This window comes from Schistocerca serialis, chromosome 1, assembly GCF_023864345.2.
Source record: "Schistocerca serialis cubense isolate TAMUIC-IGC-003099 chromosome 1, iqSchSeri2.2, whole genome shotgun sequence".
In the NCBI taxonomy this organism is placed as follows: Eukaryota; Metazoa; Arthropoda; class Insecta; order Orthoptera; family Acrididae; genus Schistocerca; species Schistocerca serialis.
The window spans coordinates 742,417,000-742,426,883 of record NC_064638.1 but is presented as its reverse complement, the minus strand read 5'-3'; the positions used below and the strand labels follow the sequence as shown (position 1 = coordinate 742,426,883).

The window sequence follows — 9,884 nt, the reverse complement described above, 5'->3', positions numbered from 1 at the left end:
GGCACAGCACAGAGCTATTTAAATAAGAGGTGGCTACACACGCAATTAAACAGAAACATTGTTTTGTAGGGACCCATTCTATATTTACAATAAGGATTAAACATTTATAAGCTGAAATGAGTGGCAAAAGTGTTGTTACTGTAAACAATTAATACTTAAGGTAATGGAAGACGGAGCTGGGTAATAACGGAAGCATGTGACATAGAAATCAAACATGGAAATGAGGACGAGCGAAAGAGAGTCTGTCTAATGATAGTACACTGGAGTAGAACGTCGAAGATTACCTTAGAGGCAGTATAGAGATGCCTATGTGTCGAGGCGGTTGCAGTTACTGTATGAGCGATCACAGTAATTCCGATGTATCTAATTGATGCGTCTAGCGAAGAGGTTGTTAATTGTTCTTGTCCACAATACCGGCAGCCATTCCCGACCTACTGAGGCGATAGGCACTCAGGTGAAGTAAGTGAAACGTGGTGAGCAAGCAGTATGCCTTGGCGGTCACCAAAGAAAACGTGCCTTGGCGATAACCGTGGAAAACACGCGTTGCCTGTAGAAGAGCAGACCAGGGAAGTTAGACCGACCGCTAGCTTTCGGCGCTACTTGAATCATCGGCACTCAAAGAAAACAGTAATGTGTCCAGAAAGGGGCTACCTTTGGTAACCAACATGAGTTCATATTCACAGCTGTGGTAGGTTGCCACACACCACCATCCAACTAGTGAAGGCCCCTTCCTGGTGCAACCATACGCGAGGCGTGGTATAAGTTCCTAAAAGGACTATCTTTGAACTGTAAACGCTACATGGGCGAAAATTGCCGTCTTCTTAATGAAATGGATCAAGGATCAGCAAAAGTCTCGAAAATAGCTGTATTTCTACGTTAGTTCACTAGCTATTTACACTGTCCAGTCACATTAAAGTGATCACCTGTCAAAAGCCTGAATAACCATGTTTTGGAATACGGAACGCCGGGAGACATGCAGGAAGTGAGCCAGCGACGTTTTGAAGCTACCAACAGGAATGCAAAGCGATGCCGACTCCAGTGTCGTATGCAACTGCACTAGGTTTCTCGGATGAGGATCCGTGGCGCGAAGAGCACGATCGAGTTAGTAGCACGTAGTCTCGACTGGGCTTAAGTATGGGGATCTTGCTGGCCAAGGAAGTACGGTAAACCCATTCTCGTGCTCTTCGAATCACCCATGTACACTGCGAGTTATGTGATACTTTGCATTATAATGCTGGTAGATGCCGTTATGCCGAGAAAAAACAAAACTGCAAATACAGATGGACGTGGTCCTCTAGGATAATAAACACATGTATGAGATTTTCACTCTGCAGCGGAGTGTGCGCTGATATGAGACTTCCTGGCAGATTAAAACTGTGTGCCGGACCGAGACTCGAACTCGGGACCTTTCCCTTTCGCGGACAAGTGCTCTACCAACTGAACTACCCAAGCCGTACTCACGCCCCGTCCTCAGAGCTTTACTTCTGCCACTACCACATCTCAAACCTTCCAAACTTTACAGAAGCTCTCCTGCGAACCTTGCAGAACTAGCACTCCTGAAAGAAAGGATATTGGGGAGACATGGCTTAGCCACAGCCAGGGGTCGTGCTTGGGTAGCTCAGTTGGTAGAGCGCTTGCCCGCGAAAGGCAAAGGTCCCGAGTTCGAGTCTCGGTCCGGCACACAGTTTTAATCTGCCAGGAAGTTTCATATCAGCGCACGCTCCGCTGCAGAGCGAAAATCTCATTCTGGTCATGTGTTCATCCATTGTGTGTTTCAGAATGTCGTGATCACCTAGAGAAATCTACGAAAGCATTTTCCAGACCACAGCTCTCCGACGATTGTTGCTAGCTGTTTGGTTTCAGACGTTTCAATCCGTAATGTCAATGGCCATGTGTCAGATGCAGCATAAAACGTGACTCATGTGGAAAGGCCACCTGTCGGCACCCAATGGACGTCGAGCTGTGGTACTGGTGTGCAAATTACAGCCTTCGTCGCCTATGAACAGCAGTCAGCGTAGGAGTGTTGAGGAGACACTGTTGGTAGCCCCTTGGTAACTGTGCGTGGTCAGCTGGCCAACAGCTGCACGTCTGTTCGCCCGTATATATCTTCACATCTTCGAGCCATTGTTCATGCCTATCATGTATGGTCCGTGGTGCACCACAGTTGCCTCGTTGCCGGTTTTGGGTATCGCCATTTCCCCTAGACGTTATAGTTTAATCACGGCAGCATGCAAAAAATTTACAAAGTTAGCCGTTTGGAAACCCTACGACTCTTGGCCTGAAACCCAGCGGTCATGCCCTTTTGGACGTCAGATAAAATCGCTCCGTTTCTTCATCACTACGACGACGGCACCTTTTCCCGTGTCCATCCATTACTAGTGCTGCCATCTGCCGTCTGTGAGTGGTTATTGCACTTTGGTGTCGAACATAGGCAGTGGTCACATCAATGTGACGAGACTGCCTTGTATCACTCGTCAGTCGTCGCATCACACATAAAGTTAACAACAAACATTACTCATAAATAAAGTAAAATTTCAAAGTCATTTGTTGCCTAAAAGGCTTCCTATCCTTTTACTTTTCTATACTACAAAGATAAGTCAATAAATAATTCAAAGCCACCGCGCTACCGCATATCGTTCTAATTTCCTTTTCCATCTATATCTGGAAGCCGCAAAAGGTAGGTAGTAGACACTATCCGGGGTAAAGCTTAACTACCTACAGTCAGACCAATATGGCATGTAAGCTGTAAGTGTATACCCATCAAGAAAAACGCAATTTTTGTTAGCCTAGTGAGCGCTCACTAAGGACACTCATAGCAAAATTCGTGTCTTATTGGTTGGAATTGTATTTCATGAGAAGCTGTGTTCCGCTGGATACGGAAATCCAGTAAAGGACAAGAAAAAATCACAAAGAAGGAGCATCCTAGCCGCCCTGGTTAACCAGTGGTAGTACATTGTTTCCCCTTCTAGAGGCATTTCGTTACCACCAGGACACACCGGTCTTGTGGGTTGCAGCAAGTTAAGGAACCATATAAACTAATTATATTAAAATGGCTCTGAGCACTATGGGACTAAACTGCTGAGGTCATCAGTCCCATAGAATTTAGAACTACTTAAACCTAACTAACCAAGGGCATCACACACATCCAAGTCCGAGGCAGGATTCGAACCTGCGACCGTAGCGGTCTCGCGGTTCCAGACTGTAGCGCCTAGAACCGCTCTGCCACTCTGGCCGGCAAAAACTAAATATAGCCCGACAGCTCACTCTTTAGATTTGATCACTGACACAAGAATTCTATGCAGCAGGCTTTTAACTCCTTGTCGAACGATGAGCTAAGTGAGTTTACAGGGGAGACTGTAGGAATGTAAAAAAAAAAGGAAAAAAAACACGTTGATACACGCTGCACTGATATCTCTACCTCTGTGACTTATTTTTTGACTCGCTCTCGTATTTATTACATTCCATTATCCCTGGTATGTGCCATCACAAGGTGACGTAAAGCTTTTGTTCCAGATCGTGGTTCTTCAAAGATATTTAGAACCTGTAAATCGTCATTTGCTTAAAATAACTAAACGATTGGCTTGACACCTACATAGTCTTGGAAGGCAGAAGAGCTATTGCATTCATCTTAAGGGCTCATTGCGAGCAGACAGCTCCTCTGGCTAGATGCGTGATGAGTCAGACGTGTGTATCCTGACCCTTGGCGGCTTCTGCTGCTGTTGCACGGAGCGAACTGGCTCGCGTGCTGGAACCTTGCGTGCCGCTGCTGGGTCGCCCCACTGGGGAAGCGGAAGGCACAAGCCGGGCCTGGCCCTCGTCGGCCGCCATTACCCGGCCGTAACGCAATTAGGGCACGCGCCGCCCAGCGGCCCGGCGTCCGGGTAGCGCAGGGCAGGGCAGGGCAGGCTGCGGCGCGCAACAGCCCGCGGCTGCGCGTGGGCGGCGCCGGTCCACGCCGGTGGTCCTCGTTACGGCACCGGTTGATCAGTTCACCTGTAGAGCCGTCAGCCTGTCTGCACTCCACTCGTAGCAAATCAGTATGAGCTTGTGTTCGAGTACTCCGAATGACGTCGGCTGGTTTCATGGGACTCGTGCTCGATGAACCAAGCAGTTACTGAGCTTGACGAAACAAAGTGAAACAGCCAACAGGAGTGGAGGAAATAAAGTGAAAACTCATGTGTTGAGAGGGTGCTTGACTGACGAAAAAACCAAGAAGGAACTGCACGACATAAACGGATGTCGGTAGGCGTGTTTCTACCTCTGAAAGATGATGCCTGTTCAAATTTCGTGTGAGTCGCATAAAGCAGAGCTAGTAGCACCACTATGAGGATGCCAATCAGGCTTGCTTTAAATGCAGGATGTAACGCTCGTGACGTTAGTTACCTCTCAGACTGGACTTGGTGAGTTGATGTTGGTCAAGAATGTATTTAAGACCATAAACACGCCATTATCAGCACCACACTGTGTTTGGACGAGGTAGTGTAATAGAGCTACGAGGGGCTGTATGTTTTTCTGCGATACTGAGGATACGCTTGGGAGTAATGTACCCACTGTATATGACTGCTGGCAGCAGTGGTCAGCGGAACGTACAGTCGCATGAACACTGCGCCCCGGACGGCCATGTGGCCCTAAAGAGGAGGAAGACCGTAGTGTTGGGCGTATGACTGTGGAGCCTCGTACCACATCTCCAGCAGCAATTTGAGCAGCAGTTGGAACCTCTGTGACACGAGTTGTTACAAACCTACTTTTTCAAGGACAGCCCCGAGTCAGAAAACCAGTAGCGTGCATTCAGAAATGGTTCAAATGGCTCTAAGCACTATGGGACTTAATATCTGAGGTCATCAGTCCCCTAGAACTTAGAACTACTTAAACCTAACTAACCTAAGGACATCACACACATCCATGCCCGAGGCAGGATTCGAATCTGCGACCGTAGCAGCAGCGCGGTTCCGGACTGAAGCGCCTAGAACCGCTCTTCCACAGCGGCCGGCGTAGCGTGCGTTCCACTGACCACTAACCACCACCATTTACTACTTCAGAGGTATCACGCGAGAGTGGTGGAGTGGAGGTCCGTAGTGTTTCCTGATGAAAGCCAGTTCGGCCTCAGTGTCAATGATGGCCGTGTGTCGGGTAGAAGGAGGTCAGGTGAGCGTCTGCAACCAATCTGTCTGCGTGCTAGATTCGCTGGACCTACACCTCGAGTTATGGTCCGGGGTGCGATTTCGTATGACAGCTGCACATTCGAGGTTATTCCACACACCCTGACTGCAAATTTGTACGTCAGTCTGGTGATTCGACCTGTTGTGCTGCCGTTCATGGACAGCATTCCAGGAGGTGTTTTCCAACGGGATAAAGCTCGCCTACATACCGCTTTTGGAACCCAACAAGCTTTACAGAATACCGACACATTGTCTTGACCGGATCTATCGCCAGATATGTTTCCAATCGAGCACATATAGGATATCATCGGACAACAATTCCAGCGTCATCCACAAAATGCATTAACCATCCCTATATTGTCCGATCAAGTGCAACAGGCAGAGCTGATATCCAGCACCTGTACAACGCAATCAGTGTACGTTTGCATGCTTGTACTCAACATTCTGGTGGCTACACAGGTTATTAACGTACCAGCTTGTCTCGCGCTTACACTAACCTGTCGTCCTGAAATGTTAACCACTTAAATATGTTACCTGGACAAATGTATTCTAGAAATTTCAATTCTCTACGTTAAACATCTTTTGGTGCTGCGATTTTTTTCCATCAATGCATAAGCCCACTTATCACTATGAAGCTGCACACCCTCTGAACTGAATGCACTCGCTGATTCCCTCTGGAAGGTAGGAACCAGACTACTGGATCTTGTCCTACGGCAAGCTGCCCCACAACTGGTGTGACTGGTCCTTGATATGCTGGATACTGGCACCGGAACAAAGACGATGTCTCAGCTGGCCCCACACACGTTCTGTCAGGGACAGATCCAGGACACCTGCTGGGCACGGCAGTACCTCCACATAACGAAGTTCTAAGAGACACGTGCTATATCGTCCTCTTGAAAAATGGCAACACTATATGGCCGCCTAAGAGGTAAAATTTCAGGACACAGGATGTCCATGACGAACCACTGTGCCATTAGAGTTCCGTCTGTCACCACCAGCCGTCATACCCGATCCCGACAGCTCCCCACACAGTGAGGGAGTAACACCGCCGTAGCTTTCCAAAAAATTACAAGAACGGGACCTTTCCCAGATATTCTCCACAACTGACGACGACAGTCATTTTCCGTAGCACAGTACTGCAGTTCATCGCCGTACGCGATGCTGCAGTTCGTGTTTCCGGTTATAGCACCACGCCAAACGCTCCCGTTTGGCCGGCCGGGGTGGCCGAGCGGTTCTAGGCGCTACAGTCTGGAACCGCGCGACCGCTACGTTCGCAAGTTCGAATCCTGCCGCGGGTATGGATGTGTGTGATGTCCTTAGGTTAGTTAGGTTTAAGTAGTTCTAAGTTCTAGGGAACTGATGACCGCAGCAGTTAAGTCCCATAGTGCTCCGAGCCATTTGAACCATTTTAAACCAAGCTCCCGTTTGTGTTGCGGTGTTAACAGTGGGCTACGCACCAGACGATAGTTTCTTACTGCAGCTGTTGCTGGTCACCGACCAATGGGGTGGTGTGACACAGAGTGCAGCGAGTCCATTACTTTTTCTCAGATGACAGGCGCACATGTGAAGAAGATCCCTTCTGATGTGGTCAGACGTGAAATGAAATTGTTTTATCTGTGTTATTTGAGACCACCAGTGCCGTTACCGGAAATACCACTGAAGAAAACACTGCAACCAGCCACACTTTTTGAATGATTGATTCGTCTCACAGTAACTAGTTTGGGCCTGGACCCATCGTCAGACGGCAGCGGTGATTTGTCGTTCAGAATTCTCATTTTTGTCCTATAATGCAGTAGCATATTAGTGATTTTGTCATTTACGTGATTAAAGATTTATATTTTATGTATGGTATATATGGTACAGGGCTACTTCATTGGTGAGTGACATGCTGAAAATGGGCTAGGCCAAAGACAAGTGGTGGACAGGTGTGTTTACATTTTATGCGTTAGCATCTCATTCGCGTCAGTTAGTGGTATGGTTGGCAGTACGAAAGAACGAGATGGTACTGTGATGGAATACTTCTGCAGCTATGATGTCTTTGAGCGCAAGGATTCTTGCTGTCAGCCCAGATCGTGGGATTTTAAGGGTAGTGGCAATGTTCAGACAAAGTTTTCTTCTTTGATTAGTAGGTTAATGTTTAGTGTTTCTTTGTAACCAATTAACTAACGTAGCTATCATTCTCTCTATCAATAGAAACATATTCTCTCTATCAACAGAGAATTATAACGCTTGGTTGAAGTTATGTGGGCGCATACGGATTCTTACCAGCTTTATTATGAACGCTGTTGTATACTTATAATTTTCCCAGAAGCTTTTCTGTACTCGTTTCTTATCAAAATATGATGTTGGTAAGTTATCTTCAGTGCTATTCTTTCTGTCTTGATGTTACGCCATGTTAGCAGCAAAAACTTGTTCAGTTATTTAGCCCGAGTGCACCCATGTGATCTCAGTATCGTATGCTGAACTCCTACCAATTTGGCCAATATAAAATGTGCAGTTTCTTCTCAAGTGGTATAGAAGAAACCAAGTTATGTTTAGACACACTCCTATTTTGGGCTACGAACTTTTTTCCATTCCCTGGATTCTACGCCCCATGTGCAATTTTTGGATATCTTCAAACCAATTATCAGTGGGTGGCCAAACCCGTTAATTGGTCTCAAATGAACGACTGCGACAAAATTTTTTATTTGGAGGATTAAGCAACAGGATTTTACAGTACAAACTAGGATGTTCCAGTAATTCGTACTCCAAACTGCTCAATTTTTCACTTGCCTGTACGCCTTCCATGGTCATGAAGAAAGATTGATTCTTATTGTAAAGTTGTGATCTCTTTCCATGTATATTTTCATCTAGGTGATCCAAATATCTTGTCTTAGTTGTTATTTTAATCCTGATAACGCCGCCGAAAGGATGAAACTATTTTACAGGGCAATGTTACAATAACAATATACTGTATGACCGCAAGGTATAGTAAATTCTCCATCGGAACAAAACAGATACCATACAGAATAATAAATATCGTACAATCCAAACTATTCTCCAGATCAGTTTGACACATGACTTGTACTGTGTGATATGTACCAAGACAACAAAAACAAAATTTCATTGATATTAACGCAATCTGTGTGCCGAGTCGATAAATTTTCTCCCTCGCACTTACTTTTATGCCACGGGACCTTAGCAAGGTATGTCCGATGTGGAGATTCCCGGACATCCTGTACGCAAATACAGTGTCTTAGTGATTCCCTCATATAATTTTATTATAGAATCGTTTTAGACTAACTGAAATTCTGTCTATCAATTATGGTTCGTTTCAACTCCATCAGTACGTTGTCACGGTGTTAAAATATTTAGAGTGCAACTTTACGTTTCTTTTGTGTTTCCGTCCTCTCTATAACACAACAATAACGTCGAAACGGCGCGAAATGCAAAAAAAGATAGCCTTACTGGACAAAAATTTTCCGGTTTTCAGAACTCTTTTCAACTGTACTAATTTTCTCACACATTTCGGAAGTTGGGTTCCTTTTCTCATTTTCCAGTAGCCCCGAGGCTATGTAAGAACATCATTTTATTTGCCCTTATCGGTTTACCTAAAACGTATTTCTGCTGAAAAAGATCGGACACATAATTTCTGAGAAAATGTTCCTGTTTGGTAAAGCTGAAACACGCATACTCTAAGTAGTAACACTCCTAACTTGTTTTCATCCTAGTTCTCCTGCTCTTCCGGTATTAGGCCAGTTGTAGTCTGTTAGGTTCCCATCTTTTTCTCGGTCTGTAAGGATCTCTTTTTTGTTTTGGTTTAAAGCTCTTTGATTGACGTAGTCTCTCTGAATCCATTATTTGCGAATGTTCATGCATTTCTTTTTTTTCTATTTTTCATTCACACGCCAAATTTTCAATCCCTTTCGAATACCATCATTCCGTATTTTATCTCTTCCTTTAATTTCCTTTCTTACTCTAAGAAGTCTCATCTCTGTTCCTTGTGTTTGCTTTGCTTGTCTTTGATTCAGTATCCAAGATTAACTTCTATAGAACAGTACTGGCAATGCGACTGATTTACAAAATCTAATCCTTTGTCAAGTATTTTTACAAGAAACACATCTGTGAAGAAGGAGAGCAAGGGGAGCTGTAGATTCAAAGGAAGGTCAATTCTTACCGACAGAGATGAGCAGTCAAAACACGCCTTGGAGCATCTGTGCAATAAGAATTCAAAGAAATTGAAAGAAATATTACCTGCCGAGTTGCAAATCTCTCTTTAGACAACTTATTGATCATTTTTCTAAGGTCATGCACTATGTACGTTTCATTGACTCAAGAGATAGCGAAAATTCGAACAAGGACTACGGTACGTTGTTGATTTCTTAACATAAAAGCCTAAAAATGCCGCCGGCCGCTGTGGCCGAGTGGCTCTAGGCGCTTCAGTCCGGAACCGCGCTGCTGCTAAGGTCGCAGGAGCGAGTCCTGCCTCGGGCATGGAAGTGCGTGATGTCCGTAGGTTAGTTAGGTTTAAGTAGTTCTAAGTCTAGGGGACTGATCACCTCAGATGTTCAGTCCCATAGTGCTTAGAGCCGTTTGAACCTAAAAATGCCAATGAGCGACGGTATGAGGATCTATGTTGCAATTTCGTTCAAGAAACATATTACTTCCTCCGACGTAGGGTCTACACCTCGGATAACGACAATGAGAGTAGAATTCGAGAAATTGTGGTAAATTCAGACAGGTACT

The 9,884-nt window shown here is 45.4% G+C and overlaps 1 non-coding gene across 1 annotated transcript; it reads left to right on the top strand.

Moving 5' to 3' along the window:
* Window positions 1-1,606: 1,606 nt before the first annotated feature.
* On the top strand, window positions 1,607-1,681 carry Trnas-cga (transfer RNA serine (anticodon CGA)). The gene has a single exon. It is a non-coding gene; the product is annotated as a tRNA-Ser (tRNA).
* The last annotated feature ends 8,203 nt before the right edge of the window (window positions 1,682-9,884 follow it).